This window comes from Heliangelus exortis, chromosome 3, assembly GCF_036169615.1.
Source record: "Heliangelus exortis chromosome 3, bHelExo1.hap1, whole genome shotgun sequence".
NCBI lineage: Eukaryota > Metazoa > Chordata > Aves > Apodiformes > Trochilidae > Heliangelus > Heliangelus exortis.
In genome coordinates, this window is record NC_092424.1 from 24,580,148 (window position 1) to 24,595,613 (window position 15,466).

Here is a 15,466-nt window from a genome sequence, read left to right on the forward strand (position 1 = left end):
CAACGTGTAGGAAAAACACTTCTGGAAGGTGAGGACTTTTTCAGTGATGTTTGGATGGAAAAGCACCACATAGGCATCTTCTGGTGAGAAAAAAAGATTCAGAATGAGGAGGAGCTATTGGTGTCTGGTGTTCTATTTTATGGCTGGGAGGTCAGCTTTTCAGGACTGACTACTGAGAACTACAGTGCTTTCAGCTTTGATGATAGAAGAAATGAAACATGGTACATTAACAGTATTATCTCAATTGCAGAACAGCTAGAATAAAATGAAGGTATTTAGACGTTTTTCTTCAAACCCTTATAAACTGCCTTAGTACTCCAGTTATACTTTTCACTTAAAAAAAACAAAAAACCAAAAAAACCAGCCATGAACAAAACCAGCCACCCAAATCACTCTAAAGCAGTTGAAAAAAGTACAGAAGTTGTCAATGTCTTGTTTGAATTTGGACAATCTCATGGTCTGCCCTAGGAATCAATAACTAAACAGACATAAGCTAAAGCTATAGTTTTTGTAAGGCCCAAGAAATGAAGCAGACTGTGGTTCACTTGAATGGAGGCATCATTTCAAAGAAGGCTGAGTAACTCATTTCAGAGCCATTGGCAGGGAGGAAGGTATAAGGTATGTCACTCTGCTTGTGACATACTTCATGTAATGGAAAGGGTAAAACTCAAAAAAAAAAAAAAAAAAAAAAAAAAAAAAAAAAAAAAGAGGTGAAGGGAGATGTTGTTATGTTTTGCTTTTTCAACCTTATCTATCACTGATTGTTTTGTGCCCTTACAAAGAAAAGTCAGGTCAAAAAATATTAAGCTAAGAGTTAATTGGCTGACTTAGCACTTGTTAAGTTTACATTTGTTTTCCAGCATCATCCTGAATTCAATGTCTTGCTTTCTAATACCACACATATCCTCTCACATATGTCCTGCCTCAAATTTTGCACATGCACCTTTGTGTCATAGGTGCCCAGGTGTCAAAATGCCACTGCTTTTTAAGCTTTGGAATGAATCACTTTGCATGCTTGATTACTCAAGAGCAGAGAGACTGATACGGGAACTAGTTGCCCCCAGCAGATGATTGGCTTATTCTACAGGTCTTATAATTTTATCTTGCTTGGGAAGAATAAGGTTTAGGGGGAATTAGAGTCATTCTAATAGAACACATAATTGTGCCTGCTTTATAATGGTGAGGCTAGGGTTGTTATATTCATTAATTAGCTCAGTTGGCAGAAGCACAATTTATAAAAATGTTTTAAGAGTACCTGAGGCATCTTAGGCGAATACAAAAGAAAAGCATTTTTGAAGTACTAAAGAAGTAGAGGTTTATTTCCCAGTCTCCTTCCCATGTGTCAAGTATGTCCTACTGTCATGAGTGGATGTAGAAAGCATGAACTATAGGTCTCCTGGGAAGATAAGCCATGAAAACTTACCAGCACACTGGTAACACACACAGAGGTACACCTGCCAGGGATGCAGAGTTGGAAAGATGAAATTTTGGTCAGGAGTAAAAAATCAAATCTACAAATATATGAAAGAGACAACAAAGGTTTTAAGCAAAAGTTATTACTCTTGTCCCCAGATTACTTTTGCAGAGTAAATAAAATAGGATGATGAATGCTTTCATTCCTAAAATAAAATGGAAATGTATTAACCCACCTTTTAGACATTCCTTAAAGGCAGAGGTCTACTGGGAATAAAAACATGAATAGTAGATTAGAAAGATCTTTATTTGCATCTTCCAGGGGTTCTATTCTATACTATTTTATTGTTTGTCTGTTACCTGGAGAATGCAACAGTCTGAGAAAATGAAAAACATTTCACACAGTACAGATACAATGGTGATTTGGATCTACTGCATATTGCATGGGTGGCTACCAGCTACTTTTTGTTTAGGGATCCTCCCATATAATCATAAAATGATTCATGTGTCAAAACTTAATCTCCATCAGGCCCAGGGTGTAGCTTTACCACTTGCAGGCTAGAATCCTGCGTCCCTCTTCTCTTTTACAATTGGTTTTCCTAGAATGACGTTTTAAGAGGGCTCTACAATTTGTCATCTCTACTTCTTTCCAGTCTAACCAGCCTCATTATTTTTATGTGCTTATGTGCTAAGGTGGTGACAGCTGATCTTCTTTTTATTGTATTTGCTTTTCTTATGTTGCACACTATTCTCCCACTTTGACAGAAGAAAGATGTCATGGGAAAAAAAAATCAAACTAGCAACAAAAGGGAGGAAAAGATTGAAGGCAACAAAAAGTTACTTTTAGTCAACTTTGTTCTGATTTCAGCTTGCATAATAGTTTTTGATATCCAAAGAAGTGTCCATATTGATTTAATGAAAATGGTCATTTTGCTTAGGATGTGCATATGTATCATGCATTCAAGATTTTAATACACCCAGCTGAGATTTTTTTTTTTAGCTCAGTACACCCTCTGGTTTGTTTCCTGCCATTTAAAAATTATAGCAGCTTTTGCCAATTCAAATGTTACTCATTTTTTCTCATAGCCAAATCATTTGTTTCAGTCTTAAGTTGCTTCTCTTAAGGAGTTTCTTGGAAGGTATTTCTTGTTCTCTCTTTTGTACCTACCCACACCTGTTCATCCAATTTATCATACCCACTGGTCTGCTTTGAACCTCCCCTTTTGTCAGCTGCAGTGCTATAGAAGGGAATGATCTGTAGGCTTAGAGCAACAGGAACAATACATGCCTGGGTCACTAGTAATTAAGGAATGTCAGTAGTTGAGAAGAAAATTCAGCTCAAGCCAAACTGAAGCATTTAGATATTTTATTGCTGCATCCTTTTAGGCCTCTCTCAGCTCATAAATATTAATTTAAAGACTACCAACAAGGACAGTAAATGGATTTAGGCATAAAACTTCCTGTCAGTGGTGATTTGTGCCCAATAAAAGGAGAGCTGGATAGAGAAAGCCTCCTTCACTAAGTTTATGATAGACAGTGAAAGACTACCATCAAAACAAAAACGCCTTCCCTGTAGTCTGTGTCATCTTCTGTCCTAAGGAGCACCACACTGGTAATGGATCTCTTTCTTTCACAAGCACATTTGACTCACTAAGGGGGAGGTCTGGGACAGGAACAACACTGGCTGTGGGCCCTGCACAGTCAGCATCACAGGGAGGGAACTTTTACACCACTGACATCTTGCGCTGAACCTTGTGGTGAAAAAAGATAAAAATACCTGTTTCCCTCCTGGTGACCAACCTGAAAGTAGGAAAGAAGTCCACAGGCCCTGTATAGTCTATGAGAGCATGCTATTAAAATGTGAATACAATTAATAGTCTTCTCCTGGTCTTCTTTTCTGAAGCAGTGAAGGATACATTCACACTAAGCTATAATTTGTTTCATTCATCAATAGAAAATAACAAATTTTGATCCTTCATTTATTGAAAAGCCTAGTTTCTTTTTCTTTGACTGGTAAGTGATGCTGTTAATGACTGGCATGATCACATAAAGCTGAAAAATAGATAAATATCAATAAAATGTGAAATTTTAAATGAAGTCAACTTAAGACTTTATCCACACTTTAGTAATCAAGCTCAGATATAGTTCATACTCTCCACAAGTTTAGCCTTGGTCTCTGCAACACACAAGTGGCTCACACTGTGTCTCTGTAGCTCATGTGAGTGTACATGAACTCAAGACCAACAGCTGTATATAATGTTTGTCAACATTTTACCCCCACACTCCACTTACTGCTAGAACTGCATTGGATGTAGTTACAGGGGGGCAGCACAGTATCCTTCTTTTTTGCCTTGTTTAGCTTGTGTTTCCAGCTCTAATGGTTTAGGAAGGCCAATTGAAGGGTATCAACTTTTCCATGAATTTGTAAACCTCTAGTATTCTCAGTAAGCCATGATGATTATTTCCTTTCCTGGAGATTGTGGGCAGAAGTTGTGCACAAAAAGGCTGGTTCCATTTTGGAAAAAAAGTCTTTGGATGGTCTTCCTCCTACAAAAGCTGTGTTCCTTCAGTTGATCATCAAGGCTTGATCAATGGAGGATCACTGGGGACAAAGCATCACTTGTGTAAATCTTCCAAGTGGAGAGCAGTGGGAGGAGAAAAAGAGAACATAGATGAGAGGAAATACCCTTATGAAAAAATGCTGAAAGATAGGGCTATGCTTTGTTGATGGAATTAACATGAAGCAGGGGCCCTTGGAGAGGATCATTCTGAAAAGAAATGAAAAATACATAAAACTTTGTTTAATTTATGGAATTTATAGGCTGCTGACCAGTAAGTATAAAGTTCTGTTCCCCTGGTCCTCACTATCAGTCATGTATTACTTGTCAGTAAATGTGGTGCACTCAGAACATAACAGCTAAGGTAATATTTCTGTTCCCACTGCAGCTTTACTACACCCATGAAACTCTGTAATCTTTAAATTCCCTCACTGTTAACATCTGCTGAAACATTATTGGTCCCAGCATAGCCAAGCTGCTCTGAAATTACATTTAGCAGAGTAGTTAATGCTAGCAGTATAATTCTAGAAGCAACCATGTTTTAAAAAGGCTTTATAACTGGTGCAGTAGCTTTCATTCCTTCCCCAATTCTCTGCTTTTTTGTCATTATCTCACCTGAAGGCCAGAATTCATCCTTAAACAGCATTTTGTTTTTGTATTTTTTTTTCTTGGCCTAGACTGCCAAAACAAACTTCTGACAACACTTTTTATGTGTTGCATCTAGTTGCATCAAATTTTAAGAGTCCAGCAGGCTGAAGTTGGAAACTGATGAAGCTGTAATAAAATTAATGTAATCTATTACCCAGATAGGGTGCCTTTCATGACATAACATGTAAGCAAAATAAACTGGTTGCCATTATTAATGACGATACCTGCATGCACTAATCTGCAGTTCATAAACAGCTCATTTGTGCAGAGCTTTGCTTTTATACAGAAATGCTGAGCTGAGCGCCTTCAATTTAATCACTGAATGTTGTAAGCATGTAAATATTACTCCAAAAATTAAAATGCAAACACATTAGATTATCTGAAAATCTGGTATGGATTTTTATATGCTATAAAATGTAATATATTTAAAAATACATATGTATGGCTACATAATGCCTTATAAATCTTTATTCACACTCAGCAAAATAGCCAGATTTCTAAGAAAAAAATAATTTACGTGTTTTTGCAAAAAAACTAAGCTGAAAAATCCCATTTTTATTCCAGTGAATGAAAAAACCCCACCATTCAGCAGTTAACACTTCACTAACAATTCTGTTAGCTCTCTTTCAAAAAACCGCCTTGAAATACACACATTTGAGAGCTGAAAGATTACTATTGTTAAATGCTTATGTTGCTATTAGAGTCTGAATCTAGAATATTACCTTGAATCTAAAAACTATGCTAATTAAAAAAATTATCAGGAATTTCAGTTCACAGAATAACCAACAGTATCGCTTGTGACTTTGAAGAATAATTATTGCATCACTGAGCATTGCATGAGGATAGATAGACTGCTAAATCTGTTAAATTTAACTGGTTCCTGATTCATGAACAGCAGTAAATGACATCTGTGCTAGATGGCAGTCAGCATTTGTGCATCAATACTCTGATTTTCTCCTCTCCCATCCCATCTATCTCCAATAGTATTTGCTGCTTAAGTGGCGGTGTCCATCATGAGATCATTTAGTGTAGTAAAGCCACACCAGTGAATGAAGGAGGTTCTTAGGAACACCTTGCAAGTTTTTAAATGCTGTTCCAGGAAAAACAGTACTTTATTAAAGAGAATTTATTAAATATTCTCCAGTCTGGTTTTATAATTCTTCCCACAGGTCTCTCCTAGAGACCCGATTTCAAGAAACATAACTTTTATTATTCTCTTCTTGTTTAAAATGTGATAGCATGCCTTTTCAGCAAAGGAGTAAATGAATTATTTCTTCACAGCTATTAAACTAAGTATATCTAAGTATGATGTTATCTGAAGCAATGTGAAATAATTTATTTTGAAATTTTGTATCAAAGTGATACCCAGGGCAATGGTGTGGGTGCCATCCCTTCTGTCTTTCATGACCATGTCTGAAGTAGCTGCTACTCTTTCTAGTTAGGAGGGACTCCAAATTATATCAATGACAGTTTTCCCAGTAAGACCAAATTGCAGAACCTTTGAAAGAAAGAGTTAGGAGCTGTCTTACACATAATTATCATTGCACATCAATCTCAGAGGACACCACAGTTTTAGAAACTTTTTAACAGGACTCTTCAGAATTAGAATTTGAATGCATTTTTTTATCCCAGTCTTCCCTTATGATTACAAAAACTGACATAAAAATGGCTAGAAAAAGCCATTTTCATGCAGGCATTTTGTAAATTCCACCTCCTTCATCTAGAAACCTGTAAAGATGCTGAATTTTTGAAATTTTTGACCAGTGCTGACTAATTAACTTCTAAAATTCTTTCTTTAATTGGAGACCAAACCATTTTGTCTGGAAAGTAGCTTTAGGGAAACAAATTAAAAATCAGATGACATTTATTTGTGTTTGGTTAATGCAAGCTCTGAGTAGGAATCTGAATTCTGCTATTTCTGAATTGCAATCACATAACTGAGCATAATTTTGAACAATACCATATTTTAAATCTTACTACTTTTTTCAAAAACATACCATTGAAATACTTGCCTGGGTCTCAAAACTGAGGTTCAACAAAAATGGGACTTATTTAGAGGAGTCTGTATGGTTCATAGGTCAAATATCAGCTGTACTGGGAGCAAGCAATAGATAGGTAGGTAGGTAGGTATATAGATAGAGTATTAATAGCTGCTGTACTATATAATTTCTCTTTTCTGATATACTTTGAAAAACCTACAGAAGTAATTCTTAAACAGCATTAGAGATTGGCACTTGCTGAGGAATGTCACTCCTGCATCATTTATCATATGACTAAACCCAATACTTACCCATACAGAGCACTTTTATGATTCTTGCAATATTTTTTAAAATGCTGTACAAACATCTGCTAATTCAATTACTGATTACAATAATTATGACCCGACTTTAATGATCAATACATAAGCAATATTCCTCTCATATCTTTTATTTATAACTCCCAATATCTTGAGAGCCAACATTGCCAAGAGCTGCCTTTCAGAAGGGAAACAGCAGTCTCCTTTTGTCCTAAAAGTGGCTCAACTTTTGGCTACCTTCCCCAACAGGCAGATCGCGTCAGATGTGTCATTCTCTCTTGTTGCATTGCTCCATCATGGCATGGCCTGTGCAGGAGACAGACAGTTCTCCAGCTCATAATTATTACTGTCTAGACTCCATAGTTCCCAACCTATATCTAACTAGCATATATATTGGAAGCATTGTAACAGTGCTAGTGATGGTAAAACCACCTTGTGTCTTCTTTTCAGGTTGCAGGGATTGAATTAAGGTTGTATAAGCTATAAATCACAGATACATCTTGGACTCCTGACTGTAAATAGTAATGGCCCTCTAAAATAATCCTAGAACATAAAAATATACAATAAATACATAATCCAACATGTAACAAATAAATAATATATAAAACATACAAAGGAAAAGGTAAAAATCCAGGCTTCTATGGGCAGGCAAGGAATGCATGCAGTAAATGGAACCATACTTCTACTTGTTCCCACCAAGCTTGGCTGTCTCAGCCTCTCCCCTCTTCTTTTCCCTACCCTGATCTCCTCTGCCTTTGATTTTTTCTCTCAGTCTTATTCTCATGATCCAGCAGTACATCCTAATCCTTCTTTCACACCCCTGAAGAGCCCTGAAGCAAATGTGTGACAAATTGAGAGATAGCTCTTTGCTTCCTGATTAGATCTTCTGGATTTCCCACTCACTTTCTGGATAACACTTTTGGAGTGTATGACCTTTTACCTAAACTGTGGAGGAAGATGAGGCATTTAATGCTGAATTAGATTAAAATCTGGCAGCCACAGGCTTGAAAGTTAAACACTGCAGTGCCTAACTAGCACTCTGTCTAGTTCCTGGTCCAAACCATATGTTTTCCTCTAATTGGATTAAATTATTTTAAGTCATTTGGATATTATATGTATACATAATTTCAACCTCAAAGGAAATAAGTGACATGGTTCATTTCAGCACATGTGTAATTTTGAGAGATTTCTTTACAACTGGAAAATCTAATTACAAGGAAGGCTACAAGCTCATCCTGGAAGGCAACAGTCAACAGTGCTGCCATATGTACTGAACAACACCAGAAGATAGCACCGAAAGTATCAGCCTTGATAAGGCCTAAATCATCCTCACTGGGTTCTGAATTTACATGCTGTATTCATGAGTAGGGATATTAATAACAGGTTCCTTTTTTTTGTATTTGCAAACATCCTTCTACACACCCAATACCAAGTCCCCCCTAATGTCTTCTTCCTCCTTGCAAAAAAGCTTCTTAAAAAAAAATCCCCACAGTTGAAATCAGCATGGGGAAGGAAGGAAAAAAGCTCTCAAATCAAGCCAGTTGTTATAATGCTCTAGATTATCATACTATTCCCATCGGGCAGATCCAAGGCCAGTAAGGACCAAAGCTCCCACATGAACATGGCATGAAGAGTCCCAGGTCTGAACCATGTCTCACCAGTGGATTCAGCCTTGTGTCCTTCTGGATTTTCTGCCCACACTGCAGATCTGCTGATCAGCACTGGCACTGGGGGTTTGCAGCTGATGAGCTGAGGCTCTGAGGTGGGGATGCTGCAGTTACACCTGGTATTATCCTGATGCTCCTCCTGCAGCGCTGCAAATGAAAAGTGCAGCTCAAGCAGCGCGGGTATTTACAAATTACAGCTCACCCTGCTTATATACACTTCAGAGGAGGAGTAATATGTAGTAACAGTGTAATGCTATTATTATGATAATGATGATTAATACACAGCCTTAAGCGATCCTAAGCTGAATGTTAAACTCCACTGTAGATTCTTCTGTCAGAAAACTAATTCAGAAAGAGGCAAAGAATTTCCTGAAACTGTTTTAGAAAGAACCATGGGAAACAGTGTTTTGATACCTTATTGCAATATTTTCTGAATAACTCGTTGCAGTGCTCCATTTCAAAATGATGCCTGGCTTCAGCTATGCAATGGCACGTAGTAATAAATAGGTAAACAAATAAAGGCAGAACCCAAATGAAATTTTTAAATTAATCGTAGTCAATATTTTATCTTTTATCTCTATATTTTTTGAAGGGTGACCTTCTTTGAGAGCACTATTCTTAAAGAAATCTTCTCTAGCCATGCAGTCCCCTACGACCCCTAATATTCTGTGATTCTCTGTGTATGAGTCAAATGCTTCCAAACTCTTTATGCTGCTGCTTTGATACAAGAGGGTGACATGGGAGGATAAAGTTTTTTCTACAGCTTGCAGTATGTGCTCGCACAGGATTTAATATGAAATCATGGGTGATTTTTTTCTGTACTAGCATAATAAAATTAACAATTTCTGTATTACTGATATACAACAGTAATAAAATAACAGTACTGAATGATAACGTTATTTTACAGTGTTAATTGAATTGAGATTTAGCTGTGAAAATCATGTAGTCAGTAATAACATTTTACTGAAGCTATGAACAGTCTGACCACCTGCCTGACCCAATTTTCCCTTTCCTAGTTATAGTTTTCTACTACAAAACTTATTTGGCAAACTGCTTGGATTTAAAGTTTCACTTCTTCAATACAAGTCCAAAGCTGCTTAACAGTCTTTCTCACCTAGAAACCTAGAAATGTCTATTGAAATTAGCAACCAAACTAAGTAGTCTGGGGAGGTGATTTACATTTATGGCATTTTAAGACTCCTTTACCCTTCCTGAGCAGTGGAAAGGTAGGTCAGCAAAAATGAGAATCAGACCTTAGGACTATGCTATTTATAAAATCAAAGGTGGATGTATTGAAATGGTAGGAAAAAAAATGATACTTATGTCACAGAAGTCCTTTCTTTACTGAATAGGGGAGACTTCACAGTATAGTAAAAACTGTATTTTTGAGAAAAATTGTTTCATACAAAAGTTGAACTAAAATTTTCAGAACCATACTGTAATAATATTAAGACACTCTTGGGTATGTTTTAATGGTCCATTAATACATGCCTCTGGTGGCTGGATGTATGAGGCTGCACATCTACAGCATGTATTAATGGGCCTCCGAAACATGCTCTGTCATGTGTTAATATTATATTACAATGGTACACTGACTGGGAAGACTGAGAGGTAGCTTCCAAAAAATCCCAGGAAAATCTTTGTTATCTTTGGAAAATATTATGATAAATTGTCTGTCTGTGTCTATTGTGTTGTTCAGATATGCAACAAATACGAAAATGGTGTTAAAGCAAATCAACTCTGTAACACCCATAGACAACAATCTGGTTGCTGAAGCATAGAATGACTGACACCCAGGGGTCCTTTTTGAGCATCAGTACTTTATTCACCAAACACTTCTATTTTTAGACTTGTCATATAGTTCATGTTACTTTATAACTGGTTATTATGGGCTGATCATTCACACTTGTTGCAAGCTGATAGGTTATGACTAATTGTTCAGGTGAAGCAGAGCCTCCTCTAACTCGTTAATGCAATCTTTCCTAACAAGCAAAACATGTGCTACTCTATTCTTTTACCAAGGTCTTGTTACATCTGTAATCTACATTCTTCTTGCCCAAAGTCACCAATTGCTTTTGCTTCAAGGGTAAAGTACTAGTATATCTAGGCCAAAGTTTTCAAATCTTAAACCAGTATCTGCTGCATCTGGTTTTAAATATTAAAGTGTACACTGAACCACATTAGGCCTCTTGTATACATGCAGAATGATGAATCATTTCCTTAAAAAGTAAATACGGTATAGCTTAAGAAAGGTTATAAAGAAGCTCAGTAAGAGACACCTATGTTATTCTGTGCTACACTTTTCCTCCTCCATTTTCATCTTTCACTCTAAACTGTGCTTATTTTATCTAATGTAACCCTTTTTTATTCTTTCATAATAAGGATTTTGAAATATGAGATGTCATGAGCCTTGATTGCCTTGAGCAGAGTGCTATAGATCCTCATTAGAAAGAACTTCAGGTATTTTTAACTCAGAAGGGCCTTTCAAGAAGTCTTACGTATGGTGAGCCTCTTGAGAAAAACACTTGCGCATAGTAAAATGTGCTCCCACTCAGCAAAGCATTAAAATTTCTCCATAATTTTAAATTATATTGAGATGCAGTAGAAGAAACACACATATAAAGATATACACACATGTAAAGTTCTTGCTGGAAGGAGATGCACTGATGATACAGAGCCAGGGCTGTCTGTAATGCTGCCTTTTATATGATGCCACATAATACTACACATTAAAGACCTAGGAAAACAATTTGCTTGCAAGTGAGGAAGGATGTTTTTAAAATACATTTTACTTACCTAAATGGTGGCAAAAGATGGAAGTATTTCATACACCTACAAGTTGTTTCTTCATTTGTCTTCTCTTGTTGCTTTGACAACTAAAAATACAATTGAGGATAAGATGAACAATTACTGTGCAGATTTACATTCTTCCTCTCCCGCATTTTGTGACTATGGTATTTTATGGAAGCTCACTGAGAGGCCTCTTAGAAAAGACATATTAAACAACTGGATCAAATTAATTATTTAGAAATAAATACTGTACACCTTGCAAGAGATACTAGTAACTTACATAGTCTTCTTTACTGGCAGATGGTACACTTCCAGTGTCCCTGTGAGCTGTCACTGAATGAAGGTTTTTATGTTTCTGAGTTTTCCTAGGAGTTCTCCTGTTTAGGAGTTGTCCTAACCTAGGTGTGTATGTTCAGCTGGAAAGTACCTGAAAGGCTTAAATATACAGAAAATGAGATGAATCAAGATTGGGTTACTTTGGGAAGTTTTGCAATAGGCAAATCGAGCTCATCACAGTGATGCAGAGGAAATATAAAGCAGGGTGATATACAGAAGGTCTAGTGCAGTCTCCTGGCTTCCTGATCAGTAAGCATTTTTTTTTCTTTCAGTTCAGCAAAGAAACAAGCTGCAGTGCTTTGCTACTAACAGTGCTCAGCCTATTTGATAATATCTGCCTGCCACCTCTTCAGAGAAGAGGAGGAGCCCATTCTGTGTTCAGAGATTTATCAGGCTGGGCCATGAAACATTTCATGTCTCTGCTCAGTGCTACCTGGAAAATCACTGCCTGTTGGGGTTTCAGAGGCTCTGAGAGAGCTGTTTGTCCAAGCACAATTAATCATCTATAAAACACGCATTTCACCTAGATTCCAAATGTTAATAAAAAGGAGGTAGACAAAAGTTCCAGGATCCATGTTCTAGCATTTATCACACAGTTAATTAATTCAGTATTTCACATACTGAAATCTGGACAGAGTATTAATTTTTCAATCCCTCTGATATTCACAATCTGGACAGCGTTTCCCTATTCACTGTGCCAGGAGGGAGTTGCAGGTCTGTGTTCACAAGGACCATGTCGGAAAACCTCCGCTGCTCCTGCCAGTGGTTCATGGATAGGCTCCAACTCATGAGCAAATTCCTCAGCCCTATGAAATGGCCCTCAGCTCTTTGTTGTGATCCCAATCTGTGAGCAGGTGTACACCTGACCATCTATCAGTGGAAAAGTAGGAGTGCTAGTAGCTTCTCTGATCTCCTCTGTGGGTGGGTACATGCTATGCATGATACAGGTCTTAGAAGAGGTTCACATATTTGTGCTTTTGATTAAAACAAATTTCCATTTCTCTTTCAATGCAAATGCACTCGAACTCTTCAGGCTACTTGCTCATTTCTGTCTCAGGGCCCTTCATTCATTTGCTTTCTTCTGAAAAAACATCTCCCCTTTGTTTTTAGACCTCTCTGAGTTGTTGGACAGTTTTGCTCTCCATGTTTTCTTTCTCTGTCTGCTTGTAATTTTTCTCTTTGGAAGCACTTTCCTGTTTCTGAAACCAGTGTTGGCCCCTTACCAAAAATAGCAGATGTCAGGGTCTCGTGATCTGATTACCCATTAAAATAAAAGAACAGCGATATTGAGTCTGGTGATACTATAACCTCTCTTGCTGTAAATAGGATGCAAACATTAAGGAAATGTTGCTATAAATTAAGCTGTAAGCCAAGAATGAAAAAGAAATGTGTAGCTGGAATTTTTTGTAGATGTTTTGAAATGGTGATACGAAACAATGACACAGATGCCTCCAAAACAGCAGTGATAAGAAAATTCAAAGGAATGTAAGTAATTACAGGGATATCCCAAGACTGATAGGAAGAAATACAGACAGAGAAAATTAAAGTTGCTAAGAAAAACTTCCTGACATTGAGATGCACTAAGCTTTCAGCCCATCTCTCAAGGGAAAAGAAAGGCCCATCACTTGAAATGTTTAACACTAGACTGGAGGAATCACTAGAAAAATATACTATAGGGAACAACTTGTTATTGGCAGAAAGATGGACTGAATGCTGTAAAAGGGATTTTCTATCTCTAATGTTTACATTTTATGATAGTCATTTATATTTTTCCTTCATTACAGGTAGAGAAAAATCTATAAACGTTATTGGTTCTGCCACAGCATATTTAATTTCTATATAGCAACGTATTTGGTGCACACTAGCAAGCTTTAATTCTACTTCTTGCTTTTCCTCATGCATTTTCTCACATATGTTTTGAGATTCTTTTCCATCAGAAAGGTAAAATCTTCATCCTAGATGAATATTCCCTTCTTCTTTCTGGAGAATTCTTAGCACATATGCTAAACATCAAGAAAAAAATGCATCTGAACATCCCAGATGTGGATGTAATTTAGGGGAGGGAGAACATTATGTCAGAGGTTTAAAGAGAGAACTAAAGCAGTGAAAGTGTAAGTGAAACATTCAGAAATCGAGAAAGGGAAGGACAAAGACATTTAGATTTGGAAAGTGGGAACTGCACACACCCATGACAGGAGGTGACATGCAGGTCTTTGGAAATCGTTTTAAACCAAGCAGGCTGGGAGGTGTTGGGTGATGTGAATCTCTGCTTCAGCGATTCCAGCTTTTAAAGGACATAATTTCCCATATCCCTAAGTCATGAGATGCTGCTGGGATGGGAACAGTATTGTTAAGAGTACAGAAGAATTCAGAGGGAAAAAGTAAGAGTAAAACTATACCTGGTGATGGCTCCTTATTGCCCTGGTGTAGTATTGCTGGTTAGATTTAAAAAGATTGGTGTTATCAAATGAAAGAAAACAAACAAAATCCTTCCATTTTTGTGCATAAAAACCAGGTCCATTCATTACAGTACAGCCAATCACTTTTCCTCAGAGCAGCAAAGGCAAAACACCAACTTCAAATTTTAAACAATATAGTGACAACGAAGATGCTAAAGGTTATTTGTCCCTGCCAACTCCTGCCCCCTCACCCTCCTCACTGCAGACCACCAGGAGCCAGGTAGCTTTACTACAGCAGAGATACCAGAGGGATGTGCAGAGGACAGAGATGATGCTATGTTACCCCTCTGGGGACATTGCAACAACCCAGCCAAAAGGTATCTATTTTACTGTGGAGAGAAGTGAGATGAGGAATGGTTTCCAAAGACACAGGCCTCTCAGTTTTGCTGAGCAGCTTGAGTCTCCCTGCCTGGCTGCTGAGCAAAGGGTATGATTAATGAAAGGACATCAGAACGATAATCCTTACTATCAGGAAATTGTGGACCTTTCCTTAGTGAACTGGGAGATGGTAGAAAGAGTGAGAAGAGAATAAGAGAGCAAAAAAGAAACGTGGAAAAGGGAGAGGTTTTGAAGACAGGGAACAGTAATAATATATATATATATATACATATATAAAATACAACCTCCCCTCTGCCCACCCTCTTTAATGTTTCTCTGGTGGAGTAATAAGATACCACCAGCGTTACAAATAGCAGCACAGATGTTGACAGAAAAACGCTCCCTTAATTACCATACAAACTGCTTTACTTGAGTGAACCGTTTAAAGCGGCCTCCAAAGGAAATTCACTCAAGCAATTCCACAGATTACAGCTAATGAACAGTATTTCCTCGCTCCTATTTAGTGCTCATTAAAATGTAAAAGCCTTTCATTTTCAACAGGCACACAATAAATAATTCCTCTCTCCTTCTCCGCTGCCTGGGAGCAGCCAGGATGGGAGCAGGGAGTAGTAGAGATCGGGGGTGGGGGGTGGGCTGCAGGAGGCGAATAAGTGGGTTGGAGGACAACAGCCAATTCATTAAAAACCCTGGAAGTGAGATGCCTCTTGTGAAAGGAGATGTCTGTGTTGGGAGCTCAGGAGGCAGGCTGGGAGCTGTGCAGACAGCTCGCACCCACACTGACCCGGCAGCATCCACTGCGCTCCTCCGAGACAGCTCCAGCAAAGCCACTGCCACAGCCAGGAGAGGCACAATTTACTCCTATGCTCATGCTAAAGCAACACTGATAACTGGGAGAGGACAAAAGATGAAAGTACTGTGACAAAAACTGACAGTCGAGCTTGGGCTGATGTTTGTTTAGAC